Source organism: Armigeres subalbatus, unplaced genomic scaffold (genome assembly GCF_024139115.2).
Source record: "Armigeres subalbatus isolate Guangzhou_Male unplaced genomic scaffold, GZ_Asu_2 Contig937, whole genome shotgun sequence".
NCBI classification, from domain to species: domain Eukaryota; kingdom Metazoa; phylum Arthropoda; class Insecta; order Diptera; family Culicidae; genus Armigeres; species Armigeres subalbatus.
In genome coordinates, this window is record NW_026943741.1 from 1,967,877 (window position 1) to 1,980,493 (window position 12,617).

Below are 12,617 nucleotides of genomic sequence, written 5' to 3' on the forward strand. Positions count from 1 at the left end.
TTGAGTCGGTTCCACATGTTGTCTATTAATGTTGTCCATCGTTGGTTTCTAGTCCTTCGCCGAGGCGGAAACATTTGCATACATCTAGGGGTGACGGGTCGTAGAGAACACTTCGCGGGATTGGACATTATTTACTTCGCGGGTCTATCAGATGGAAATTTAAGGTACGTTCCGTGTTTGTGCTGGTTCGTCGGTAATCAACACTGATGGGGTTATAAGGGGGGTGGAGAGTGAGCTGGTAGTCTCTTTCTATGTGGATTTTTATACGGCTGTGTAAGAATAGTAATTTATGTGCTGGCCATCAAATTGTTGTTTGCACTTATACAATTTTTCAAAACAAAAATTCATGAGAATTGACTGAAGAGATAATTAATTGAACTTAAGACTATTTGCATTATATCAAAAATAGTGTATGTATCTTGTCAATTAACAAGTGTTCACTGTATTTATTATTAAATGTGTATAAATAATATGAACAGTTCCATTATATTGACGCGAACACCTACAGAATATGAAATAAGGGGTCGTACACTAATTACGTAAGCTTTTTTTTCTGGGTTTTCAAACCCCCCCGGTTTACGATTTTTCCCACACAAATTATTTTTTTGTTTATATGGAGGGTAAGAAATTGACAGACCCCCCTCCTCCCATAAGTGCTTACGTAATTAGTAAACGGCCCCTAACCTAAAATGAATGATTTGTCGTGTATAGCCATATTACAGTGGGAAGCCCTACTCCTTTTTCCTCAATCAGAACACGTGAGTTCGGATGGAAGCGAGAACTATCCAAGCATCAAATCAGCGAAACGTTGTGATGCCTGAATTACTTAAATAGGATAAATGATGCATCAGTATTGGGTTGACCTGTTGCCATGTCAGGATTGAGCGACACAGCGCCGCCCGGACGGTTCTTGTGATGTCCGTAGTTTTCAATGCCCGGAACAGCGTGGGCAAGCCATAGTTTGCATACACATTATCAAACTAAATAATGTTCATGTAATTGTAATTGACTGGGCGGGAATGGTGTACGCAGAATAATTAGCTAATGGGCGAAAGATTGTGAGGGGCACTGTCTGTTTAATATTGCATTTCAATCACGCGTTCGTAATGATAACAGTTGATGATGGGATCCTAATATAATTAGAGGTTTGCTTTTACTCACACATGTGTTCTGTATAAATTGGATTTTACCTGAAAAGAAACAGACAAAATGGTTGTTATTAATGATTTACGCGTATTCTTCAAATTTTGAAAAGGGGCTTTATAGAAATAGATATCTCAATTTATCTCACGTTACAAGTTAATTGTGCTGTGAATAATTTATACAATAATTTGCAGCGATTGACGCCGAATCACGATACAAGCATCCCCATTTTAACACGTGTCGTCGGAAACTATGGCTTTGTTTATCAAAAGCAAACAGAGATCTTCCGTAGCCACTGACAAGGATGAACGGAATTATCGCGTCGGAATGGACAGCTTGATGGACAGGGGTAGTTTTCCGGTGAATTTTGCAGATTAACATCGGACCGGTGACAAAAGGTAAGCATAGTGCTAATGATGACACGATGGTACCCATCATGTTGGGTGTAGCAGGTATAAGTTAAATTCCAAAATTATATTTATCTACATCAGCTGTCATGGCAAGAAAAAGAAGATTGGAGGCGAAAAGGTTGACACTAAACCCAACATTATTGCGTCATTACAAGTTACGAAGCGATACCCGGTATCAAGACGGAACAATCAGTAATAACAATCTAGTTCATTCCGAGGTGGGCGTCGATTACCCTAAGCGATACTGACAAATTTAAAAATAGATTGTTCGAATTTGCCGAATTCGAATGAAAATGATTATTCTTTAAAATTAGGTCTCTGTCGAAAACTTCGTTTTTTGGAATCTGTCGTATCGCTAAAAGATTACACCTAATAAGATTTTAAAGCGATTTTAATGATTTACTGTCTCCTTTTTTTTAACTAATTTTTTTTGCTATTTTGTTAAGAAAATTATTTTGAGCTTTTTAGTGGAATGTCTTCACTTGTCATAAGACGAGTTTGTACAATCCCATTGAAATTCCACCACTTCATTGTATCTTGACAGATACGTATTTCGACCTCAACAGTAAGGCCGTCTTCAGTGTCTCGTACGAGTCGAGTCAAGTCTTATGTCAAGTTTATTTGCTAATTATCTAATACATGCATTCATCAAATACAGTGTACTACAGCCGCGATAAGTAGCATTGTTTATACGGTCCTATAAATCGATAGTTTTCCATGCGCTTTTACATCAGTTATTTACATTCTCTCGTTAATCGCCACCCCATCGGATCGATGCGTCCGCATCCGGTGCTAGAATAATCTCGCGATTGATATTTTACGAGAAAATCAGTTTAATTAAACTACCGAATTGTTTTGCTTTGGTCTTCTGTTGACCATTTTCTACTGATTATTCTGCACGCCGCCTATCGCACGTTCCGAGTATCATCGTGCCGGCTCGTTTGTTTATTTACATTCGTCGTCAGCTGCAAAACGATGAAGAAGTGCGACGGGAATCCCTGCTTCAACGGTTCCGCTCGAGGTGGAAAAGTGGAATGCATGAAATGCCAAAAACAGTTTCACTTAAAATGTGTTAGCCTCACCGGGAATCAGTTCAAAGCTGTTCGCGAGTGTCCCGGTGCTCTCTGGTTCTGTGTCGTATGCCGTAACAGTGATATCACTGGTACAAAACGTTCAGATGGAACCGACACCGGATACGCACTGATTCTTCAGCGTATTACTTCCATTCTGAAACTCGTCGGTGCTCAAATTGATGTCACTCGTTCCCTTTGCCGTGCGATTGGATCGCCCTTTCCGCGACCTAGTGGTCAAATTCCACCAACCCGACCAGCCCAAAGTGATTCAAGGAACTTCCACGACGAGCTTGATCGTATGCAGTTCGAGTTTACCGAGGTGCTGCCAGCGGAGCAAACAAACGCGACCGCACATCCAGCTCTACGTCATCATTCCCGAGAAACGACAAGAGAATGCGAGTTGACGTTTCAGTTGGTACCTCAGATTATACAGAAGTTATAGTCCCTCTTCTTGCAGATGCCGATGACCTTAATGTCCAGATAAACAATCCGCGGACGGTTGACTCGTCCCAGCAAATTCAACCGATCACTAGCCCTCTCACATCTAATGCCGCCACCATAACTTCCGATACATCCACTGCTGCTGCTGCTGCTGCTGTTGTTGCTCATCACGCAAGTACCAACGACGCAGACTCTATCGCCACTACTATTGCTACAAATTTTGCCACAACCAACAATCAACCCGCACCAATATGTACCACTACCTCAACTAGCCAAAGCCACTCCGTTGCTACCACAAGTTTTGTTCCTGTCCAAAATCAAGCCGCTCTCCCTCCTCCAAGCTTCGCCACAAACAAACAAGTACCGATCCACGCCGAAAATCAAGCCACGCAAGCACCAATTCAAGCCATTTCATCAATGAACACGCCGGCATCAATCATACCTACGGCAGTTCTACCACAACGAGTCAGATCTTTTGCGTCTTCGCTGAGTACCTGTCCCACCATCGCCGCTGCAGCCGACCAGCAATCTGTGTTACCAGCGCCCGTCATTCAATCGAGAATCGTTTCTGCTCATCAAAATGCTCTGCAATCACCCAGCAACACATTCCAATCGAGACAAGTGAATATCATACCTAGTGGCACACAAGACACAGTAGGTAATGTAAACCATAGAAGAAACACTCAAACTATGCCCTTCGTTATACCCACTCTTTCAGTCGCACCACCAGCGACACCATCTGCACCACTCAAATGGTTTTATTTAACACGGTTCCAACCACACGAGACATCGGACAATATTGTCGCATTTGTTGCGGGAAAAACAAAATGCAATCCTCCTAATTACCTGTCATAAACTGGTCAGCGAAAATCGTAGTGCAAATGTGCCGCTAACATTTGTATCTTTCAAATTAGGTGCCCCTACCGCGATTGAACCCATTATTGTGTCTCAAAGTTTCTGGCCAGTTGGTGTCTTTATCAAGCCGTTTTATGATCGAAATGTGCAACGATCCAGACCTTTTTTAGAAACAGTTCGCCAACGTGCCGATATTCGCAGTACCCCTCTCCTCGACAACGTGCAGCCCTTCCCTTAATCCGTCAACAACAGATGATGTTTCCACTTGCCACCCAGCGGAGAGCAATGCCATCTCATCCAATTTCGAGGAATCGACTTCCAGTTCCGCCCAAACCAATGCCGTCAATCAACAGAGTATTATCGACAATGGTATAGATAAGCAACTTTAATCTATTATCAAAATGTTGGCGGAATGAACACACGGATTTCAAATTATCTCCTCGCCTCCTCTGATTCAACCTATGACGCTTTTGCTCTCACCGAGACATGGTTAAACGAAACAACAATTTCAAATCAAATTTTTGATTACTGATTATAACGTGTTCCGCCTAGATCGTAATTGCAGTAACAGTAACAAAAAATCTGGTGTAGGAGTGTTACTGGCTATCAGAAATAGATTTAAAGCTCGTCAGTTATCAATTTCAAATTCAGAAACTGTTGAACAGATTTGGATTGAAGTTATTTTTCAAAGCCACACATTGTACATTTGCGTTCTGTACATACCTCCGGATAGGACAACTGATCAGGTAGTCGTTGACCAACATGTTCGCTCACTCTCTTGGATCACAGCTCGTATGCAGCTTAGTGATAGTATATTGATTCTCGGCGATTTAAATTTACCAAATATCAAATGGAAACAAAGTTCATCGATACATCTCTATCCTGACGCTCATCATTCTTCGCTCAGTTCAGCAAGCAACATACTGCTAGACAATTACAGCCTTGCATGCATTCATCAATTGAATATTGAATGATAATTGTAGGATGCTTGACCTCTGCTTCGCTAATTTGGACGGTAACATACGCTACACATTAATTGAGGCCCCTTCACCCCTTGTAACGTCATCTATTCATCATCCACCACTGCTAATTACACTAAAACGACTTTAAAAATGGCGACTACTGTGGCATGAATCATTTTTTAGAAAACATTAATTGGCATGAGATCCTTGCAGACTTTGATGTCAACTCAGCCGTTACATTAGTATCAAATATTGTTCTGTATTCTATTGACCAATTCGTCCCCAAATGCTTATCATCCTCTCCTATAAGCCCACCCTGGAGCAACAGTTATTTATACATAAATACTCCAAGTACAAATCTCGGTTTAGCAAAGCAGTTTATCTCTCCGCCAACCAACGATATAAGCGTGTAAACAATAGACTTTTCAAAACGTATCAACGAAAAATCCAGCAAAAACTTCGTCGCAACCCAAAAGGATTTTGGAACTATGTGAACAAACAACGAAAAGAATCTGGCCTTCCAACAGTCATGACGAATGGACTCATCGAACAAACATCCACGGTGGGAATATGTGACCTTTTCCTAAAGCAATTCTCTGGTGTATTTTCTAATCAGTCGGTTACTGAGCAACTAGTACAGCAAGCTGCTGCCAGCGTACCCCTCCGTCCTCCAGTCGGTCAACATCCTTTAGTCACGGCAGAATACGTCGATGAATGCTGCTCGTCGCTGAAATCATCTACCAGTTCGGGCCCGGATGGTATTCCTTCAACTATTCTCAAAAAATGTTCTACAAGTTTGTCATTACCTTTGTCAATCCTATTCAACTCATCGTTACGTTCAGGAATTTTTCCGGAATTTTGGAAAAAATCATACACTTTCCCTGTCTTCAAGAAAAGTAATAAGCAAGAGGTTAAAAACTATCGTGGCATAGCAGCGCTATGTGCCATGTCCAAATTGTTCGAACTAGTTGTTCTAAAGTTCCTATCCTACAATTTCCTGAACTACATTTCTGAGGATCAACACGGTTTTGTTCCAAAGCGATCTACAAATACTAACTTGATTATCTACTCCTCGATTATTATGCAAGCTCTTCAGAAAGGACAACAAATCGATTCGATATATACTGACTTCTCATCAGCCTTTGACAAAATCAATCATCAAATCGCTGTCGCCAAATTTGAACGATTTGGATTCTCTGGTTCCATTCTCTGTTGGCTCAGTTCTTATTTAGGAAACCGTAAAATGGCGATAAAAATTGGCGACTGTGTTTCTTCGTTTTCCCTGTGACTTCAGGAGTTCCCCAGGGCAGCCATCTTGGTCCTTTAATTTTATCGTTTACCCGAACGACATTAACTCGCTACTCAAGTGCTACAAACCATCATTTGCCGACGACTTCAAATTATTTTGGATCGTAAACGGTGTACAAGATACACTATTTTTGCAATCGCAGTTGGATCTCTTCACTGACTGGTGTCAGCTGAATTGTATGGTTCTCAATCCAGATAAATGCTCCTTCATTTCGTTTTCTCGTAAACATTCAGCAATTGCCTTTGACTATACTTTTGGATCCGCCACACTACGTAGAGAGACTGTTGTCAAGGATCTAGGTGTATTATTAGACACTAAGCTGACGTTTAATGAACATGTTGCTTTCATAGTCTCTAAGGCCTCCCGTACACTGGGTTTCATTTTTCGAATAGCAAGGAATTTTAATGATGTCCACTGTTTAAAGGCTCTATATTGTTCTTTAGTAAGATCCACTTTAGAATATTCATCTGTAGTTTGGGCACCTTACTATCAGAATAATATTTCAAGTATTGAATCAGTTCAGCGTAAATTCGTACGGTTCGCTCTACGTCACCTCCCGTGGAGAAACCCTGACATTTTGCCTAGTTATGAGGACCGCTGTAGGTTAATTGAGCTAGATTTACTAAGCGTCCGTCGTGATACTGCCCGTGCGTTACTTGTAGCAGACCTTTACTTCTGAACATTGACTCGCCTCCTCTTTTGTCCCAGCTGAATTTCAACGTCAGCCAACAAAACCTTCGTTCTAGACAATTCTTTTCCTCCGCGGTGCCCGAACGAATTACGGCCACAACGAACCATTTTTGAGCATGTGCAGAATTTTCAATCGCTGCTCAAATGGTTTCGATTTCACACGAGTCGTAACACTCTTTGGAAAAGGTTTTCCCTCGCCCTGTCACACTATTAGAAAGGTTATAGCTTACATCTAGACTAAGTCAATTATTGTTAATAGTTGTAAGAAATAATTGTATTATGTATCATTTGGAGTTAAATTGTATTCTGTTGGTACGAAAAGTCGAAGAGGTTTTGCGCCCATTTGAGAGAGAAAAAAAGAGTTCAACTCAAACGGGCTTTTCCTTTTCCTAAAAAATAAACAAAATAAACAAAATAAACAAACCGTCTAAGACGAATTAAGTACTGTCCATTTAATTCCACCAGTTAATTTTCGTTATCTTTGCAGATACGTATTTCGACCACAACTGTGTGGTCGTCTTCAGTGTCTTGTACTTGACTCGACTAAGTCGAGTCAAGTACAAGACACTGAAGATGACCACACGGTTGTGGTCGAAATACGTATCTGCAAGGGGCCGTCCATAAACCACTCTTGAGGGGAGGGAGGGGTTTCGAAAAGTCTACGATAGTCTACAAAGGGGGACGGGGGTATACCAAAAGTCTACGTGGACTTTTGATTTTATGTTTTTTAAAGCGATTTATACATCAGCTTCAAAGTTGAAGTTCACTTGTTTGATTTTTTTAGGATGTTCCGGTTTTTTGCAAGACTTTACCGATATAATCTCTTGCATTTCTCCTTAAAAATATAATGAATTTCACTAAAGTAAATGTCTGAGCTACGGCTTAAAACTATCATTGATTTCACCAGGAAATTCTTCTGTGTTGAGCAGGAAAATTCTCCAAAGTATGCTATAGAAACTTTCGATTTTTTTTCAAAATCTTCGCTTGGATTTTACTGCAGATTCCTAGTAGAATTTCGTTTGATTTTCGGCAGGAACTTTTTTGCAAACTATGGAAATTATGTCGTACTTTAACGGATTTTTTTTTCTTGGAATTTACAAAGGAAGCATTTTGGAATATCCAAGAAAAAGTCTTTGGAATGCCCAAAAGATATTCTTTGGAACTTGTAAAGGGAATTCTCCGAAATTTCCGCGAGAAACCCTTCAGAATATTCACTGGAGATTTTCTGGGAAGTCCCCGAAATTTTTTGCTGAATTTCGAAAATTCTTCGGAATTTTCGCGAGGAATTCTTTGCAAATATAAGCAAAAATATTTGAAATGCCCGTGGAAAATTCTCATTCGTAAATTTCTTCGGCAGTTCTAATGTAAATTCTTTGGAATTATCGATGGAAAATTTTCGAAATTTCTAAATAAATTGTTAAAAACTTCCACGAGAAATTATTTGAATTTCCCACCAAAAAAAGTTTCCACAAAAAAATATTTGCAATTTTGGTAAACAGGTCTTTCTAATTTTCATGAAAATTTATTCAAACGGGCTTGGTGGTCATATATGGCTACCACTCCTGCTCCATACGCAGGAGGTCGTGGGTTCAATCCCAGGCCCGTACCATTCTTCCTACTTTGTATCTTTCTATATATTTCTCATGTTCTAGCAATCGCTAGAACTGGAAATGGGCTTTCATACCGTTTCCATCTTCTATCCTATACCTACAACTTGACTAGTTCTAGCAGGTAACTGTTAGAATTCGAAATGAGCAAAATGCTCATTTCGGCATCCAATTAGAATATACTATACCTTCACCCTTTCATTACTATCACATTGGCAACCCGTTAACCAAGACGAACCTCTGCCACAGAACCTAGCCCCCAGATTCCAGTAAAATTCCGCATGAACTCGTGGCGAGTGCAGAGGTGTTCTCGGCTTGCAGTGGGCGAGTGATTGCATAATCAATTCCTTCCCATCCCCGATAGACCGTGAGGACGTGGCCAGCGCCGTTATCGACAATTTAAAATATTAGAGCTCTCGGACTGTGCACATTGAGGTTGGAGAGCAAATCCCATGCTTCTATCCATTGGTTCCCTGTGCAATTGCGATGGTTCTGGTCAATCACGGAGTAGCAACTACGAAATGCACGGTCATCATGCTCATGCTCATGCTTTCTAATTTTCATGAAAATATATTCGATTTTTTTACGAGAAGTTCACAAAAAGTTCAACTGAAAATTCTCCATAATTTCCACCGAAAATATTTTTTGGAATGTCCATAAGATTTATTTGAATTTCCTCAAGAAATTGCTCCAAATTTGCAAGAGAAATTAAAAAATATCGTAGGAAACCATTTTGAATTTCCACGGGAAATATTTCGGAATGTCCGTTTAAACTAAAAATTACCTCAGGAAATAATTCTAAATTTTCACGAAAAATTACTCGGGTTTTTACCGGGGAAACTGCTGGAATTTAGAAAAAAAATCTTGGGATTTCAACAGATGATTATTCAGCGGGATATTGCATGGAATTTTCAAGAAAAGATGGAATTATCACGGAGAGTTCTTTGGAGTATTTTAAGGTTATCAATTAGGAAATTTTACTAAATTTCCACGCAAAACTTATTGGAATATAGACTAGACGTTCTCGAATTTTTTTCTAAATTCTGAAAACTCACGATTTTTACAATTTTGAACCGGCGTTGAGAATTATAGGTCAGATGCGTGACAGATTTTATTAGTGGCGCGCCGATGCAAAAATGTCGGCGGTGGTGGTGCACACCTCTAGGATGAATTGAATTCAACAGTAATTAAACTAATTAGCTTTGAGATTTGATTTCAGGAGTTATGGACAGAGGATTAAATTTGATTTCGTTTCAATTTGATTTTTGTTTTGTTGGATTTTATTCAGTGTGATTTTGTTAAGTTTGAAATTGAATTTTGTTGTAATTTTACATGGAAATGGAATTGAACAGCTGAATTGCTTAAAACGTGGTTGATTTCCATATTTTTCCAATCACATATGATGTTTTGTATAATTTCGTAAAGTCTACGTAGACATCATGGGGGGGGGGGGGTTGAAAAAGTCTACGAAAGTCTACTAGGGGGGACGGGGGGTTTGAAAAAGTGGAATTCCGGTCTACGTGGTTTGTGGACAGCCCCCAAAGATAACGAAAATTAACTGGTGGAATTTAATGGACAGTACTTAATTCGTCTTAGACGGTTTAATACATTCCACTAAAAGAGCTTAATATATTTTTCTGAAAATAAACAAAATATCTCTTAGATTAGGTGTTTCGTGTTTTCTTAACATTATCATCCTCATTTGCTATGATATGTTTTCAGTTATCATTAATTCATTTCAATTGCCTCTGGCAGTTAGGATTTTTCTTCTGGGTGAATTGAACCATGTAGGAATTACAATGTTTTTAACTTAAACTAAACTTAACCTAATTTATACTAAGGGTACAAGGAGCTAATCGTTGCAATAGAAGATTGTAACGATTTTTGTATAAAATAGGAAATTATTTTGTTGGAAATTTATTGCAATGTTAATTGTTAAAAATTTTATTTTGAGTCCTCTGAAGTGCGTTATTTCTGGTATTGCAGCACCCGAGTAGCACAATTCAGCCCGATTATGTTGCATCAACTCATATATGGCTGGCTTGGTCGTAGATAGGATACAGCAACTCGTTTATGACAAGTGTGCTGCTTGGGAAACTAGTCCGTATTGGCATACAACATGACTGGTCTAAAAATTTGATTCTGTTTTCACACGGATTTTTTTTACACGGCTCTGTAAAAAAAATCCCACACCAAATTTTTGCAAAGTTGCTCCATTTTGCATGATTCGTCGAGAAATCATAAAACTTTTTTTACACGGATTTTCAAATTTTGAACTGAAAACTTTTTTTACACGGAACGCAAAGTTTTGATTTTCTGTTTATAAGTGGAAATAGACACTTAATATATTTGTTAAATTTGGCTTGAATGCCTTCAATGTGATTTTAGAAGTTAATTTTTTATCTAGCAGAAGTCCTAAATATTTAGCTTCGCTAGACCAATTAATTGGAAATTGGTACCCCATTCATAGTGACAATATGTCTGCAAGTAGGTTTCAAATAATAAGCTCTCGGCTTCTGTGGGAAAATTATAAGCTGGAAGCATTTGGGTAAATTTTCCATTTTTGCAAGTAAGTGGAAAAAATATTCAATCTTTCTTGCAATCTACTACAAATGACACGTTGGCTTCGTCCTTCAGCGGAAAGGTCCGTGTCATCTGCAAACAAAGATTTTTGACACTCTGATGGTAAAACAGGTAAGTCAGAAGTAAAAATGTTATACAATATGGGCCTCAGTATGCTGCCTTGGGGAACACCAGCTCTTACATGTAATCTATCAGATTTCGAATTCTGATAGTTTACCTGCAGTGAGCGATCTGATAAATAATGTTGGATCAATTTGATAATGTACAGAGGAAAATCAAAATTTATTACTTTTACAATCAAACCTTCATGCCAAACACTGTCAAATGCTTTCTCTTTATCAGAAAGGGCAACTCCAGTCGAACATCCTTCAGATTTGTTGAGTCGAATTTAATTCGTAACTCTTAATAACTGATGAGAGGCGAAAACCAAATCGCTCTTCAGCAAAAATATAATTATCTTCTATATATATAAAACCCACCAAAACGGGGGCCCTCCTTAGCCGTGCGGTAAGACGCGCGGCTACAAAGCAAGACCATGCTGAGGGTGGCTGGGTTCGATTCCCGGTGCCGGTCTAGGCAATTTTCGGATTGGAAATTGTCTCGACTTCCCTGGGCATAAAAGTATCATCGTGTTAGCCTCATGATATACGAATGCAAAAATGGTAACCTGGCTTAGAAACCTCGCAGTTAATAACTGTGGAAGTGCTTAATGAACACTAAGCTGCGAGGCGGCTCTATCCCAGTGTGGGGATGTAATGCCAATAAGAAGAAGAAGAAGAAGAAGATATATAAAAACCAATCAATGTATATTAGGGTGGCTCAAAAAACACTTTTTCAAATTGTTTGATGGGCCGCCCTCTTATCAATTCTATTTGATGCCCTGATGCTCTGGACAAAATTTCAGCCAAATCGGTCAACGTTTGGGTAGTGCTAAACTCGTTGGAAGTTTATATGGACAAATGTATGCAGAAACATCCAAAACAGTGATTAGCAGTTGGACGGCACAATTTACGATCAAGAACCATGATACTCATTCAGTTCTTGTAAAATAAAATACAGAATGTTATGCTGAAAACCGCGAGAAGATTAGAGTTTATTACGTAAAGTTATTAGCATTTTACTGGAGTGTTGTAGAGGTGAATTTATTACTTTTCAAAGGTAAAAGAAACGAAATTTACTCAAACCCCACTGCAGAGAAATGCTAATAACTTAGCCGGGCAAACTCAAATCTTCTCGCGGTTTTCTGACGTTCTGTATTAAATTCTCCAAGATCTGAATGAGTATCATAGTTCTTCATCGTAAGTTGTGTAGTCCAGCTGCAATTTACTGTTTATGGATGTTTCTGCATACATTTTTCCATATAAACTTCCAACGAGTTTAGCACCGCCCAAACGTTGACCGATTTGGCTGAAATTTTGTCCAGAGCATCAGGGCATCAAATAGAACCGAATAAGAGGGCGGCCCATCAAAAAAATTGAACAAAGTTTTTCCCATACTAATTTGAGCCACCCTAATGTATATATGTATGTTCGCTAACTACTTCT

The 12,617-nt window shown here is 39.2% G+C and overlaps 1 protein-coding gene across 6 annotated transcripts in view; it reads right to left on the reverse strand.

The window, feature by feature from the left end:
* Nucleotides 1-12,617, reverse strand: part of LOC134204861 (zinc finger C2HC domain-containing protein 1C-like) — a 183,313-nt gene that overhangs the window by 73,133 nt on the left and 97,563 nt on the right. The window lies entirely within an intron of this gene.